The sequence below is a fragment of the Rhinoderma darwinii genome, chromosome 12 (assembly GCF_050947455.1).
Source record: "Rhinoderma darwinii isolate aRhiDar2 chromosome 12, aRhiDar2.hap1, whole genome shotgun sequence".
NCBI classification, from domain to species: domain Eukaryota; kingdom Metazoa; phylum Chordata; class Amphibia; order Anura; family Rhinodermatidae; genus Rhinoderma; species Rhinoderma darwinii.
The window spans coordinates 69,183,548-69,201,193 of record NC_134698.1 but is presented as its reverse complement, the minus strand read 5'-3'; positions in this window follow the sequence as shown (position 1 = coordinate 69,201,193).

The following is a 17,646-nucleotide window of genomic DNA, read 5'->3' as shown; positions in this document are numbered from 1 at the left end:
CCGCAGTTCATTGATCAAATTCTAGAAGTTCAGGTATTAGTTTTGTACTTTGTGTATTTTCTGCTGTTTTTAACATTGTACCCTGTAGAAGTGGCACAATACATTACTTAGGATCCTTGACAGATATAAACTAATCTTTTATTATCATCTTGCTTATTGCTTCATCAGAATTCTCGACAAGCCATGTTATACCTGGGTGGGATTTTGCAGATGGATCCACATTTGTAGAACCCTAGTGCCAACATTAATTGTCATTCCCTGGCCTGATCAGAGCCCTGAGTACTGCCGTTGCGGTGATGGATGTGTTTACCAGCTTGCTTAACAAAGGAATGTCCACACTATTGGCCGTAACTCAGAAATTCTTTAGTAACAGTAATGCCACGGTTTAGATGCCCAGCCAGGAGGTGACTCAGTCCGCTTCATTTTACTGACAGAACAATGATGTGATAACCTTATTTTTTTATTAACATTGGGGCATTACGCTTTTTTAATATCGCTATCCTATGGACTGTGTATTGCGATACAACGATAATATTTTAGGCTGCATAAACGACACAATCAGCCGATGAATGAACTTTTGCCCGATAACTTGCCAGTGTAAAAGGGCCTTAAGGTGTAAAGATGAAGTGACCGTGTTCTCAATTTCTACGCCTATCTTTCCGTATGCCATGTTGGATTCCTCCATTTCCATAACATAGGGTCATCTCCGCAGCATAGTCTTTTACTTTTTGAGTGTATATATTAATCTATTATATTGAGAGATCATTTTTATATCTCCTGATGAAAATAAATAATAAGCTTATGGAGAGAGGCGAGGGAATAATGGAGGTTTACAGAATGATCACACCTTCAGGTATTGTCCTATCACATGAATGTCTTGGCTGGGTTCACACTGAGTTTTTTGCAGGCGGAAAATCTGCCTCAAAATTCCGTTTGGAATTTTGAGGCAGATTTTGCTCTGCCTGCACGCCAATTTTCGCTGCGTTTTTTGCCCGCGGCCATTGAGAGCCACGGGCAAAAAACACCACGAAATACGCTTTCTTTGCCTCCCATTGATGTCAATGGGAGGTCAGAGATGTAAACGGCCGAAGATGGGGCATGTCGCTTCTCTTTCCCGCGAGACGGTTTTTCCGCTCGTGGGAAAAAAACACCTCCGCCTCCCATTGAAATCAATAGGAGGCATTTTCGGTAGTTTTTTTACGCGTTTTCCGACGCGCTTTCCACGTCAAAAAAATGTGTCAAAAAAACTCTGTGTGAACTGGACCTTATACAATAATACTTGGTATACTATTTTTACTTGATATTTATGTAAATCCTTGTCTTGATACATAGAAACATAGAAGATGGGCGGCAGAAAAAGATTACTTGTTCCATCCAGTCTGCCCTTATATTATATCCCTTTTTATGGTTTATCTTCGGATAGATCTGTTTATCCCAGGCAGATTTACATTCACTTACCACTGATTTTCTGATCTGCTTGGAAGCTTGTTCCAAGCAAATGCTACTCTTTCAGTAAAATAATTTTTTCTGACGTGATTTTTTCCCCTGACCAATTTCAGCTTAGGAGTTTAGGAGCTTAATGCATAATGTTTATACAGTATATGGAACTGAATAATAACACTGTATGCAGTAAGCTCCTAAGCTCCCTCTAGTGGTGACTGCAGGCAGCAAGAATTTACCTCTGCCTATGCAGGGGATTTGGAGCACCCTATCAGAAAAAAGAAGCTCCGACTGCTATAAAGATATTTTAAGAAATTATTCAACACAGAATTTTGGACTTATTCATATTAAATAAACTAAATTTTGTTCAGGGATGTAAATTCACTTTTATAGTGGTAATTTTAGTCATGGTGGAGCTTTACCACTGCTATAACTTAAAAATGCACAAGAAAACAAATGGATGTGACCACATTTCTGCGTCGCCATGTTTAAAGTGTGAATGTGACCCAATTATAGAATGACTTCTGTAAACAGGAAGCACTGAGCAAAAGTACCACATAAAGTTGGCGCTCCTAGGTTTCGACAAGCAGGCTGAATTCTTTCAAAAGGCTTTTACATTTTATAAATGATAAATGATTGCAAGTCCCATCGTGTGCTGTTCTTCTTGGCAGACTCTGGAGATGTGAATGAAGGAGATTAAATAATCACAATTAGGAGTAAAATATGATGTTTATAGTGTAGGGTATCTGCTTCTTCCATTATGAAAACACATTTTTGATATTTTGCCCAACTGGGTAGATTTTTTTCCATCTCTTTTGGCACTGGTTTATGACATAGAAAAAGCCAATCTCCAATCACATATCTCTGGGCGGATAACATAAAACATGTTTAATATTTTTTAGCATGACTACATTGACAAGAAAACCATGAAAACATGATTTTATATTTTAATATTTTCTGTCCAAATTTCTGTGCTAATTTATTTCCTAATATATCTTTATAGGGGTCAGAACTCTGTTTTTGTAATACAGATCTCCTGCATAGCAGAAAGTTAAAGATTATCTGCACTTTAAAAAACTTTTGATCTGTCATAGAGACTAAGCAGAAGTTTGATCGGTGGGCTGAGACCCCCACTGTTCCTGAAACGAAGGTGCAGAAGGTGCTGTTGCTCTTTAATTTTTGCTGTCTACAGCTGCCACTAGGGGGAGCTTATTGCATACTGTCTTAGGCCCCATGCAAACATCCGTGACCTTTTAATATAGCCGCAAAACACGGACGGCTTCCGTCTGCGGCCGTTTTTCTTAATACCTCTTTGAATAGAATGGGTGAGACTGATCCGCAAAACTGACAGGAATAGGACCTGCTCTGAGTTTTGCGGATCAGGCATACGGATACGTAAAAAAACCGGATGTGTGCATGGCCCCTAAATATTTAGGAGACTTTTCAGATTTGGTTGGAGTTGCCCTTTAGGGTCTGATGCACTAGAGAGAGAGAGACATGTTAATATTCTTGCGTTTTTTTATGTGTGCAGACATACCTTAAAGGCGTTGTAAAGACTTAAATAAAGAAAACTTATTGAACGAAACAGTAAAAGTTTGAAGTTTACATTATGTCAAAATTCAACCCCCGAGACCTGATTTTAGAGATTCACAGCTCTGTCTGTGTTTATGGACGTGATCCGCCCATAGAGATCAATGTACGCTCCTTCATAATTAGGCTGCTGCATTTATATCCATGTGTCCTGCATGGTTCCCCTTGGGACCAAATTTTCATGCTCCTGTAAATAAGCTTGTTTTCTTATAACCGCGCAAGAAAACATATTGGCAAGAGAGCATTCCAGGTAATCCCCTCATTACTGTGCGCTCTTAACCAGCAGAAACATGTTCCCAGTACACGGACGCGATACAAAGAACCTTTTTTACCTAACTGTGTGGAGAACCACAGTACAGAGCTTTCTTCTCCAGGGGTTAAAAAAAAACCACTGCACTTCAATCTCTGGTTTACTTTTTCTGTATAGAAAACAAACTTTTTTAAACCTCTCATACCTCATACACTGTAGGTGGACTTTTCAGCCTCTTGCACCTCCAGATAACTTTAACATGCTAGATTATTTATTTTTTATGACCTCTTTTTCGACTTTCCAGTGAAAGTATCGTGAATGACCTATACGTATGTCCAGAGGAACATGGAGGTGCTAGCCTTTCCTTTTCCCATGGCAAATATTTAGTTTGCTGCCCTAATTGTATACCTTAATGGGGTCGTCCGCCAAAAATAAAAACTATTTATTTTTCTTTTCTGAAATTAATAAAGTTTGTTATATACGGTCTTTTCCAAAGCTGCACGGATTGTGTTTTTTTGGTCCCCATGGCGTAGACCCGGAAGTTTGAAGCGGCCATTGTTGTGGTGACATGCTGACACAGGCTCCGTGGGCAAAGAAGTTCTCTCCTCTTTGTGTGTCGATGATGCGGATGAAGGAGCTGGCTGCCTGGCTCACTTCATCAGCTAAGCCAGCCCACTTCTCCGCCACGGTTGATTCAGAGAACCAGAAGGGGAGACACAGAGAGGAGGGAGAAAGAGCCTGTGCCGCTCCAACTTCCAGTTCCACGCAAAGGGGACTAAAAATCTGCGATCTGTGCAGGTTTGGAAAATAAATGATATTACAAAGTTTATTAATTTCAGAAAAGACGAATAATTAATTTTTTATTTTCATGAGATAACCCCTTTACACTTGGGTCAAGGCAGTGATTTGTTGGTGCCCAGTATCCGTGGCATTTGCCCTAATTGCCAACCTTACACCAGCTTCACCAGCATTACCTGCACCTTTAGGGTATGTTCACACGGCCTATTTACGGACGTAATTCGGGCGTTTTTGCCCCGAATTACGTCTGAAAATAGCGCCTCAATAGCGCTGACAAACATCTGCCCATTGAAAGCAATGGGCAGACGTTTGTCTGTTCACACGAGGCGTATATTTACGCGCCGCTGTCAAATGACGGCGCGTAAATAGACGCCCGCATAGAAGAAGTGACCTGTCACTTCTTTGGCCGTAATTGGAGCCGCTATTCATTGACTCCAATGAATAGCAGCGCTAATTACGGCCGTAATGGACGCGGCGTTCAAGCGCCTGCACATGCCGGTACGGCTGAAATTACGGGGATGTTTTCAGGCTGAAACATCCCCGTAATTTCAGCCGTTACGGACCCCCGCCGTGTGAACATACCCTAAGGGTATGTGCACACACACTAATTACGTCCGTAATTGACGGACGTATTTCGGCCGCAAGCACCGGACCGAACACAGTGCAGGGAGCCGGGCTCCTAGCATCATACTTATGTACGATGCTAGGATTCCCTGCCTCGCTGCAGGACAACTGTCCCGTACTGTAATCATGTTTTCAGTACGTGACAGTTGTCCTGCAGCGAGGCAGGGACTCCTAGCATCGTACATAAGTATGATGCTAGGAGCCCGGCTCCCTGCACTGTGTTCGGTCCGGGACTTGCGGCCGAAATACGTCCGTCAATTACGGACGTAATTAGTGTGTGTGCACATACCCTTATGGTATCTGCTGCTAAGCAACGGCCCAAAAACATTAGGGCAACTTTTTGGTTGATGACGCATACAAAAACATATATAGACCTGCTTGATTTTCTTCATTGGATTCACTTCTAGTCAGATAATTATTTTGTGCCCCATCACCAGGCACCCAAATAGAAAAACTCCTCCGATGAGACAATTCAGTGGCCATAAGACACACGGACCCGAGACAAGATCTAGTGTAAATTTCAGGAGGGCATGTAAAAACCAACATATCACATTTCTCTGAAAGTGGGAATCTCCCTAACATTACGTGAAAAATAACAATATATTAGTGATAAATTCCTTCAAAGCCGAGCCGTGTTTGTCTTGAGCATGAGTAGTTACACATTATCTTCATTACTGCTCCAATTGCAACACACACCCAGATTTCAAACAACTTTTTGGAATTACAGGCATGTCGGAACTGAAGCATGGAATGGAAGACTTTTGGGCGATAACTTGTTTTAATAAGCAGGAACCTCCTATGTCACAAAGAAAAACATCTGTGTATTACTCTTAAGGGAATTCTGACATTTATGACAAATTCTCGCATTTGTTGAGTTACCTGGTGCATTGTGATTCATCGGATAGCTATGACAAGTGTAATCTCCGTTGCAATGAGGAGAATCCCTCTTCTTTACCTTGAATGTAAAAGTAGCAAAAGGTAGATACTGATATGAAGTACGTTATACTCGTGTTGGTTTACTTGGGATTGGTAAAGAAAAGACATGACACATGACATTGAACGTCTTTGTTGCAAAGCCAAAACAAGCAAGATTTTTTATTTATTCTTATCCCTGCGAAAAAAGAATAGAAGTCGTGTATTGTGATTAGCGTTCAACACTATACAACGCAAGTATGATTTATTATACAGCAAGAATAATTCCACCCAGGTATAACATATGTACATAAGGTACACCTGGAAAATAAGTGAGGCTTCACCATGTATTTCTGGGCACTGTCACAACATTCTTCTCCAAATTGGGCCAAATGTATATCAGGTCATGGAGTGTTTTAAAATGCATGTAAAAAATATCATGTGTTTCAAGTTTTTTTCATGATGTTTATTACATGCGTTTCTAATTTAGTGTCATTTTGTACATGTGTTGTTCCCTAGCATTTTTGAAGTTCTATTCAAAGGGTTTTCCCATGAGGGACATTCATGACATATCCACAGGATATGTCATAAATGTCACAAAGATGCGGGTCCCACCTCTGGGACACGCACCTATCTCTAGAACGGGGCCCCCTAAACCCGTTCTAGCTTTTTGTTCTCACGCTCACTCCCGTTCACTTACGGATCACATGGTCAGGGGTTACGAAAACAGCGTAACTCATTGAGCTACGCTGTTTCCATAACTCCCATAGTAGTGAATGACCGTTCTGGAAGCAGCGTAGCGTGCGAGTTACGCTGTTTCTGTAACTACTAGGAGTTGCGGAAACAGCATAGCTCAGTGAGTTACGCTGTTTCCGTAACTCCCGACTATGTAATCCGCAAGTGGATTTTTTTTATAGTTCACCAAGGGCAAAAAAGAGCTGCGATACTTTATATTTAGGCTCTTTTTGGATGCCTTTTTATTTAATACTACCTGTGTATTCTTTTTTACACTCATCATGTATCCTGTGGATAGGGTATACGTTTTGTTTTGGCGGGAGAAGTGCCAGTGCAAAGTTTTTTTTGTTTTTTTAAATATGCGATAAAGAGGACATATCAGGGAATCACCAGTAGACTTTTTGACTTCTTGCTGTAGTTTGATGGACAACATTTGAGGAATCAACCTTGTTTTGGCCAATATTTTAAGAAATGCTACTTTTTTGGTGTCCAAGATAGCTTGTTGACCTATACATTTTAACCTATCCTGTTATGTGTCTGTTAGTAATATTATAAAATAGTCATGTATTAAGAAAAATAGTGGTTAGTCCCATCTTCTTTGCTTTGGGGTGGCAAGAACCTGTGCAAGAATAATTTCCACAGTGGAACTGCAATGTTATCAAACAAGATGGCAGGGAATGGGCCCAAAAACACAAGCCCTTTGTGTGGCCAAGCCCAGTACCATAATTGGGGTTCCAGTTTGATCTTTCCCTCTCTTCTATGTAGCCACTGTTTGTTACCATTGGTTATTTTGGGGAATCGTTATCTTTGATGACAAACAAATCGATTGGACTGAGTTTGATACCTGTACAAAGTCCCTAAAAATACAGATTAGATGAGCGAACCCATAAACTTTTATGGTTCGCGGCGCACGAATTGTGGCAACATGGCCGGAGGCGAGCCCCGGCCGCCATTTTACATTTTAGAAGAAGGATCGCATGACCTCAAAGCCAGGCTGCCCCACAATACCTTGCAGACAACCTTCCCAAAATGTACTGCGGTTATCCCTCCCACTACTTTCTATATGTTGCTGTCATTTTGACATTACTAATTCTGTCTTGGCATTAAATACCTTGAAAAGTGTTTGGTACAGTCCTAGAAGACAGAGAGTCCGACAAAAATTTTCAGGGCAATCGAGGCCCCTGCGATTAATTTATTCCCATAAAATTGGATGGGCGATTCGACCAAATTGGACCCGAAACTAAATTTGGGAAATTCTCTTATCTCTAGCTATCTTCTAAATACATTGTAAAAAAACTTTTTTTTTTTCCCACGCTTGGCTTTGCCCAAAGCTAAGGAAATATAAAAAAAATGACAGGGATATTTTGTTTCCACAAGTAACTGAAGCCAGAGACCAAAGACAATATACGACAGGTGTCAAGTGTAATTGTAAAGGTCACAAAATGAGAATATTTTCTCATATTTAGTTGAGTTCTGTAGGTGACATAATATATAGTTAGGTTACAGGTCAAGTTCTAAATATTTAAAGGTGTTAATTTTATGGTGCTGTGATAATAAACTAACTTAATATGTTGCTTTCCATTTAGCTTCTTTCTAGGCAATAATGAAAAAAAAAATATCAATGTATCCACTTGTGAATTAGAGGAAATACATTGTTTATTTTTTAAAATTAATGTTTTATGTGTAGTTTAAGGGCCTGTTCACATCAGCGGCGTTAAGTTCCATTGATGGGTTTCGTCAGACCTATCCGTCAGGGGAAGCCATCGGAAAGGTCTGCCGGAACCCATCAACGGAACCTAATGCTGATGTGAACACACCCTAAACAACTTTTAAATTGACTTTTATTTAAAATATATTTTCCTTTTTTAAGATCCAGCTTCTATGTATCTTACTCTCATACGACATATATGTTATGAGTAACTACATTGATTACGAATACGATAGGAATGTGCATGAGTTAAAGACTACGTACACCTTTTGAAGAGAATATTTTTATTTTAATAAATCGATGTCTCGTGATTTTAATCAACTTTTAAATTGACTTTTTTTTAAAAAAAATGTACTTTTTAAAGCTACAGCTTCTATGTATCCTGTTTACATAGAAGCTATATCGTTCCGTTAAAGCCCATTCCGACAGTTTAGCTGAATTGACAGCTTCTGCTGAAAACTGGTCCTCCGTGCATCTGACATGCAGGATCCAGCAAAAAAGCGATCACATCTCCGTTATGAACTTAGATGTGATCGTTATTAGCTGGATCCTTTGTGTCAGAGACATGCAGGACCAGCCTTTAGCCGAGCCGTCAGTTCAGCTGAACTGATGGAATGCGCTTTGATGGAAAGATATAGCTTCTATGTAAACAGGATACATAGAAGCTGTATCTTTAAAAAGTAATTTTTTTTTTTTTTTAAAGTTCGATTTATTAAAAGAAAAATTTTCTCTTCAAAGGTGTACATAGCCTTTAACTCATGTACATTCCTATCATATTCGTGATCAATGTAGTTACTCATAACATATATGTCGTATGAGAGTAATCGCCACGGCGAGAATTAGGACATTGCAATACATTCCATACATGTATGAACTCAGCTATGGTTTAATTGTACTTCAAACCCTGTAATTAATAAGCAAACAGGAGGCTGGATGCTTCTGAAACACATGGAAACTAGGTTACTTGGAAGTATAAGAATCCCAGTGTTTTAAAAAAATATACACTACCGTTCAAAAGTTTGGGGTCACCCAGACAATTTTGTGTTTTCCATGAAAACTCACACTTATATTTATCAAATGAGTTGCAAAATGACTAGAAAATATAGTCAAGACAATGACAAGGTTAGAAATAATGATTTTAATTTCAAATAATAATTTTCTCCTTCAAACTTTGCTTTCGTCAAAGAATGCTCCATTTGCAGCAATTACAGCATTGCAGACCTTTGGCATTCTAGCTGTTAATTTGCTGAGGTAATCAGGAGAAATTTCACCCCATGCTTCCAGAAGCCCCTCCCACAAGTTGGATTGGCTTGATGGGCACTTCTTGCGTACCATACGGTCAAGCTGCTCCCACAACAGCTCTATGGGGTTGAGATCTGGTGACTGCGCTGGCCACTCCATTACAGATAGAATACCAGCTGCCTGCTTCTTCCCTAAATAGTTCTTGCATAATTTGGAGGTGTTCTTTGGGTCATTGTCCTGTTGTAGGATGAAATTGGCTCCAATCAAGCGCTGTCCACAGGGTATGGCATGGCATTGCAAAATGGAGTGACAGCCTTCCTTATTCAAAATCCCCTTTACCTGGTACAAATCTCCCATTTTACCAGCACCAAAGCAACCCCAGACCATCACATGACCTCCACCATGCTTGACAGATGGCGTCAGGCACTCTTCCAGCATCTTTTCTGTTCTGCATCTCACAAATGTTCTTCTGTGTGATCCAAACACCTCAAACTTCGATTTGTCTGTCCATAACACTTTTTTCCAATCTTCCTCTGTCCAATGTCTTTGTGCTTTTGCCCATATTAACCTTTTCCTTTAATTAGCCAGTCTCAGATATGGCTTTTTCTTTGCCACTCTTCCCTGAAGGCCAGCATCCCGGAGTCGCCTCTTCCCTGTAGACGTTGACACTGGAGTTTTGCAGGTACTATTTAATGAAGCTGCCAGTTGAGGACCTGTGAGGTGTCTATTTCTCAAACTAGAGACTCTAATGTACTTGTCTTGTTGCTCAGTTGTGCAGCGGGGCCTCCCACTTCTCTTTCTACTCTGGTTAGAGCCTGTTTGTGCTGTCCTCTGAAGGGAGTAGTACACACCGTTATAGCAAATCTTCAGTTTCTTGGCAATTTCTCGCATGGAATAGCCTTAATTTCTAAGAACAAGAATAGACTGTCGAGTTTCACATGAAAGCTCTCTTTTTCTAGCCATTTTGAGAGTTTAATAGAACCCACAAATGTAATGCTCCAGATTCTCAACTAGCTCAAAGGAAGGTCAGTTTTATAGCTCCTCTAAACAGCAAAACTGTTTACAGCGGCGCTAACATGATTGCACAAGGGTTTTGAAGTGTTTTCTAATCATCTATTAGCCTTCTAACACAGGAAAGAGGAAAAAAGTGATCCAGCGCTGTGTAGGCTTTAAAAGGCAAAGTCTGTTCCCACTTTTATTAATAGAAAATATTTGAAATTTGAACAGGGACGCAGTCTCAAGGTTGAAAATGATGCGGGTTAATGCCCGAGCCTACGCATTTCGAACATGTGCAGTGTTCTTAGTCATGGCAGAGAATGCACATCGCAAGTGCTCTGGCCGGGGACTCCTGTCTGGGGAAGCCCTTGACATTATATATGGACAGTGACATTAAGAGCTTTAAGATCCTGGAATCCCTGGCCAGAGCATCGGCAACGCTCTGGCTGGGGATTCCGCTCCTGGGCAGTGAACAATGACATCATTGTCCACTGGGCTTCTCCAGTCTTGGAGACCACGGCCCGAGCGCTTCCGATGCTCTGGCTGGGAACTCCATAGTTGAAAGCCCCTAACATCACTGTCCACTTCCTCAGGGCCGGAATCCACGGGGCGAGCGCTATCTGATGTCTTTCCCAGGGACTCTGGCCCTGGGGAAGCTCACCAAAGCTATACCTCTGACGGGTGCCATACAGTAGCATCTGTCACCCATAGGCTCCCATGTTAAAAACAACAAAATAAAAGCTATACCGACGTATACCACTCCGACGGAGGCCAGAAGGACACTCTAATGGAACCCTATGGGCACATTTAGAATGTACGTCAGGAGCTGCCGTCTACTAGGAAATTTTCGAGCACTTAATGCCTCCCTCTGCTGACAAGCTTTATGGAGATGCTGATTTCATTTTCCAGTAGGACTTGGTACTTTTGGCAGTGTGGGCAGGTGCCAATACCTGGTTTAATAACCACAGTATCACTGCGCTTGATTGGCCAGCAAACTCGCCTGACCTAAACCCCTTAGAGAATCTATTGGGTTTTGTCAAAAGGAAGATGAGACACCAGACCCAACAATGCAGACGAGCTGAAGGCCGCTATCCAAGCAACCTGGGCTTCCATAACACCTCAGCAGTGCCACAGGCTGATCGCCTCCATGCCACGCCACATTGATAACACCTCCGCAGTGCCACAGGCTGATCGCCTCCATGCCACGCCGCATTGATGCAGTAATTCATGCATAAGGAGCTCCAACCAAGTATTGAGGGCATATACTGTACATACTTTTCAGTAGGCCTACATTTCGATATTAAAAATAATTTTTGAAATTGGGCTTATATAATATTCTAAATTTTTGAGACACTACATTTTGGGTTTTCATTAACTATGAGCCATAATACTCAACATTAAAATAAAAAAAATGCTGGAAATAGATCACTCTGTGTGTAATCTATACATTATACGAGTTTCACTTTTTCAATTGAATTACTGAAAAAAATAAACTTTTTGATGATATTCTAATTCATTGAGAAGGACTCGTATATATTCTGTTAAATACGACTAGGGTGTATGTTCGGTGAAACGGATCAAACGGTCTTGCCGTACAGAATGCTAATAGTAGTGTAAACCTAGCCAAACATGCCAGTTCTGCCATGTTATTTAGCTATATATTCAGGAATTTGGATGACAACTCCTGCGGGAACCGTAATGACTTCCCTGCTTGTTGTCAATAAGCATTTCCAGAAATGCCTGCAAAAGTTGACTCATCATGACATATTTGCAGGTTATTTTTTTTTCTAGTGTTGGGGGAAATGCTTTTTACTTGGCCCTGGTCAGAGCAGATGGCCCAACAATGAAGTGGAAATGTCTATTGTGTAATATACCTTCACAGGAGTGTGTTTGGCATAGAAAAGGGCATATAAGATGCCAGGTTTAGTGATGTCACCAGTGCCAAGTCACGTCTGCTACAAAGTGAAGTGGTCTGAGTAATATCCTGTCAAGAACCAAGGGTCATGATTTTCTTTTACACATTTTCAACTTTAAAGGAAATCTTTTTTTAATGCCCTCAGGTCTCAACAAGAAAGGTTAGGTCTGTCAAAACGATCCATGCAAAATTAATATATTACAATGATAGTGCTCCGTACAATACACTGAAGGGAAGGGATTTTCCAGGTAAAGAACACAACAATGTATTGTTCCTTTTACATGTGATTTTTTAAAAAGACCGTTATAAACTTATGTGGACTGTGTTATGGTGCGTTTTGAGGCTTTGTGGCACTATAAAAGCCTTGTTTGATCCCTTTTTTGCAGATTTTTTTGCCACCTACTCCTTACAAATATCATCAAGTGTATCTCCATCCTTGGACTGGAAGCAATGAAATAGTCAATGCTATAAAATGACAATTTGCAACATGGATATAATAAAGTGTTTGAGTATGGTTTGACCGAACAGTATATTCCAAAAACTATAGGTTACTTTAATCTAAAGGAGAGCACCAACTTCAGTCATTTTTTTATGTCATAGCTCTTTTTTTTTATTATCTGTAGGAGCCTGTAATACGGCATTGATGTGCATATGAAGCCTCACTGCTTATAAAAGTTGTTCAATTAGACGTCTTCTCTCAGTTAATATGGACATAGACATAAAGCAACTGTTGGCCAGTCCGTTATCGGTCCGGATTCCCCAGTGTTAAATATTATATTAATAGAACATGGTTAAAGAAATGGAGCCAGACCACCAAGGGGACTGGACAGAGGCATCCATCTTGACAAGATGCAAACAGATGTGTCCTTCCTTACCTTAATATCTCAACGTATCCTGTTGCAAGATCACCAGCTTTGAAAAAATATGATTTCACGATACTCTGTCACGAGATGTCTTTAGTGTATGTTTCTGTGTGTGGTCACCCAGTGGTTGGGATGTGAATTGCAGTTGGTCAAGGGTTTGAAACGCATGTCGCGATATTGTATTCAATTTGTTTAATGAGAAATTGGAGCAAAGGTAAGCCCTGTCATCAAATGTTGGAGGAGTAGCACCCAGCTGGGCCTCGGGTAGACCCAGATGCTTCTGAAACTCCACTGTCAAACCTATTCTACTACTCTGGTGAAAAATTAGATGACATTACTTCTCCCAAAAAGGAAACCCCTTCTACATGCTGTTGCTCAGCTTTCCAATTTATGGGGGACATCAATAAGCCAATAATTCATTTGATACAAGAGAAAAGCAGCAGACGTGCAGATAGCCAGTATGTTTATAATTTTAGAAAATTTATCGGACTTGCTTAAAAAAATTGGTTGCACTGGTTGCTTAAGAATTGTCCGAGAATTTCCCATTTGGGACAATGCAAACATTGGAACATCTGATCATGGCCAGATCTTTACGTCTGGGGTCAACTTTCGCCGTATTTATGAAAATATTGCTTAGAAAGGAGAGCAGAGTGATTTTGAAAATCTTAAGGAAACACATGGGGGCGATATTGACATCAGCCTGCTTAATAATTCGACTTCCTGCTGGCACACAATGGAAAGTTTGTCATCGATGTATGGCACAAGATCGTTTACATAAAAAAACATGATAATAAGTAGTTGAGCAATGTAATGCAGTTGTGCAAGTCTGAACATATATGTACGCTCTATGGTTCTGCTGTTACAAAGAGGCATCTAAAGAAAAATAATAAAGTTGACGTAGGAGAGTAGAGGGGATGGGCATGTGTGGACAACATGAAAGAACGTGCCCCATTCCATTATGGGAAGCTAGGCACATGGCTCTGCATTTTTTAACAGCTTGTCATACTAACAGATTTCTGATTAATAAAATATGGGAATTTTAATATATGCAGCATTTATCTGGAAGGGATCCTGTCACTAAAGACAAATTATATATTTGCTCAATACAGAAATGTGAATTTATAGCAGTAGCAAAGTGAAATCCACCACAAGGACTCTTATGAACAACTGATGCCAAAATGGGGGGCTGTAAGGAAATGCCCTTCATTTTAAAGAAACACCAGTGGTGTGGCATGCTGGCCATGGCCTATTTTGCCAAACCTCTTCCTAAAATGATTCTTTAATTATGTGTTGGCTCTTGTACAAATTAGTTTGATGGGATATTGAAGGAAATTGCAGAAAAGTGTTTAAAAAAAATGCCTTATGTGAATCAAGCCTAGATTGCCGGCCAGCTACATTTCCCAGACTTTCACGTACACCATCGGAGCAGGAATTAGGTTCCATTCACATCATGCTTGGGGCATACAGCTAAAGCAGGGGTCTCAAACATGCGGCCCAAGAGGCTGTCATCTGCGTCCCGCAGGGCACCGAAGCTCCTGAGACAGCAGAGAGCAGGCCGAAGGAGGAGCTGCACACAGAAAGTTCTGCACACCCTTCCTGTAGAAAGTGCCACCCTCCTGTAGATAGCGCTGCACACACACCCCACCCTGTCGACAGTGCTACACCCCCCCTCCCTTTTAATATCTTCATTGGGACTCCCTCTAAGAGTGGAATTCCCAGCCAACGACGCTCTGGCCCGGGAGTCCCATCGGGGCTCCCCGGCTAGAGTGTTGTTTAGGCATTTCCCTAATGTTGGTGACTGATGTTTTCTGAAGCACGCCTCCTACGAGCCCTGCTTCCCCTTCATTTCTACTTGCTCACTGTGAATCATAGACACAGATGTAGCTGCGATTGACAGCATTACAGCCTACTCCTATTCACTTCAATGGAAGGAGACGGCAATACCTGTGAATCGCCGCTCCATGTGTGTCGACGATTTACAGTGAGCAAATAGAAATAAAGCGGAAGCAGCACTCGTACAAGGGCTGCACCCCCTTCAAAACAGCTGATCGGCAGTCGTCCCGAGAGTCAGACACCGACCGATCAGCGATTGATGGCCTATCCTGAGGTTAGGCCATTAGTTTTTAGGGACTGGAAAACCCCTTTTAACCCCTTAACAACATGTCACGTACTGGTACGCGGCAGCCGTTAAGGGAAAGTATGGGGCAAGCTCACGAGCTGAGCTCGCTCCGTACTCAGCGGGTGGCGGCTGTGTTACACAGCCCGTTTAACACCTTTAAATGCCACGGTCAATTGTGACCGCGGCATTTCAATTGTTAGACACAGGGGGGCGCCTCCTCAAAACACGCTATCTCGCCCCCCGCAGCACGATCGGCCGCTTACAGTGGTTGTTATGGGGGCCTAATAAATCTTTATACTCCTTCAGACTGTCAGAATCACGATATACAGCAATACATTAGTATTGCAGTATATCATGCAAGCGATCCAACGATCGTTGCTTCAAGTCCCGTAGGAGGACTAATAAAAAAAGTAAAAAAACAGTTAAAGATTTTTATTGTTCCCCAAAAAATCTAATATTAAAAGTAAAAAAAAACACCTTTTTCCAATTTTTCCCCCTAGAGCAATGTTAAAAGAAATAAAAGTTAGCATAGCTGGTATCGCCGCATCCGTAAAAGTCCGAACTATCACAATATAGCGTTATTTAACCTGCTCGGTGAATGATGTAAAAAAAATTATATAAAACATGCAAATTGGTTTTTTGGTCACCTTAGTTCTCCAAAAAAAGGAATAAAAAGTGATCATAAAGTCACATGTACCCCAAAATGGTATCTGTGAAAACTACAGCTCGCCCCACAAATTTTAACCCCTCACTCCTCTAAATTGATGGAAAAATAAAAAAGTTATGGCTCTCAGAATATGCAACACACAACATTTTTTAGTAAATAGTGTTATTTTTTTAAAAGTGGTAAAACAAAATATATCAATTTGGTATCGCCGTAATCGTATCAACCTGTACAATAAGGTGAATATTAAGTTTTTACTGCCTGATGGACGCCGCAAACACAAACCCCATCCCCAAAAAATGGTGTAATTGCTGTTTTTTGCCCATTTCACACCACAAATATTCACCCCACAAGTAAAAAACAAGACCTCATGTGGCTATGTTGACGAAGAAATAGAAAACTTATGGCTTTTGGAATGCGGGGAGGAAAAAAAGTAAATTAAAAACTCCAGTTGACCTGGTCTTTAAGGGGTTCATAGTGAAATAATTTATAGTTCAGTGGTAAGAGCGATATGTCCATATACAAACGGAGATGCTGGGATTATTAGTGGAAGTATTTCTATCACCCAGTGCTGGTTTATCAGGCTGAGCAGACAGATAGTAATGGATGTGAGACGCTTATAGACATAGGTGCAAAACCAAATTGTACAGCAGAGTGAGGAGGGATGAGATGTAGTGTGAGGCTTCAGATACTGCACAGTGGAAATAAGATCACATTCACTTCCAGACATCATACTGCACCAGATCATGAGTACAAGGCTGATAAGGAGGAGGAAAATGCTCTCAGACAAAGTGATATGTTACATCTAATGGGTGAACTATGACGAGACTGAATCATTCAACTATATCTCGGCTAATGATAATCATGGAACGGCTTCCAAATCAACAATTCATAGAAGAGATGATGGAGCACCAAGGACTCGGTACAAAATCTGAGCAGAGGTCCCAAGCTAATTTATTTAGGGTAAGGACACACGTGGCGTAAACACTGCAAATTTTCCGCAACTGATTTAATTGTGGAAATTACGCAGCGTAGTAGCAGCAAAGTGGATGAGATTTGAACAAATCTCATCCACTCGCTGCGGAAGAAAATCAACCGAGAATACGTTTATAAGTTGACCTGCCGTGCGTTTTTTTAATCCGCAGCATGTCAATTTATACAGCAGCATCGCTGCTCTTCTGTTGCAGGCTTTTCCCATTGAATTCAATAGGGAGGTAAAACCTGCAAGCTGCATGTCCGCCATAAAAAAACAACTTTTTTGGGGTCTGAAAATAATAAACGGGCTAAGGGTATGTTCACACACAGTGTTTTCAGGCGTTTTTCCGTGCTTAAACGCCTCGAAAAACTCCTGAAAAAACAGTAGCTGAACTCCAAACATCTGCCCATTGATTTCAATGGGAAAAACTAAGTTTCCTTCAGACGGGGCGTTTTTTTACGCGGCTGTTTAAAAAAAAAAATAGCGTGTAAAAAACCGCCCTGTAAAAAGAAGTGTATGTTACTTCTTGTGCCGTTTTTCATTGTGTCAATAGAAAAAACACTCCAAAAACAGCTCCAAAAATGCATCAAAAAACGTTTTATGCTTTAAAAACAGATGAAAATCGGAGGATGTTTCCCCTTGAAAACCGCTTCGTATTTTTACAGCCGTTTCTACTATAGTGTGTGAACATAACCTCATACTTACCCCCGGGCAGTGTCCTAGTGACACGTTCCTCTTTTCTCCGTTCAGACCGATGTTTGAACCCACGTGACTGCTGCAGCCAATTCCAGGCAGTAGTGGTCACATGGGCTGC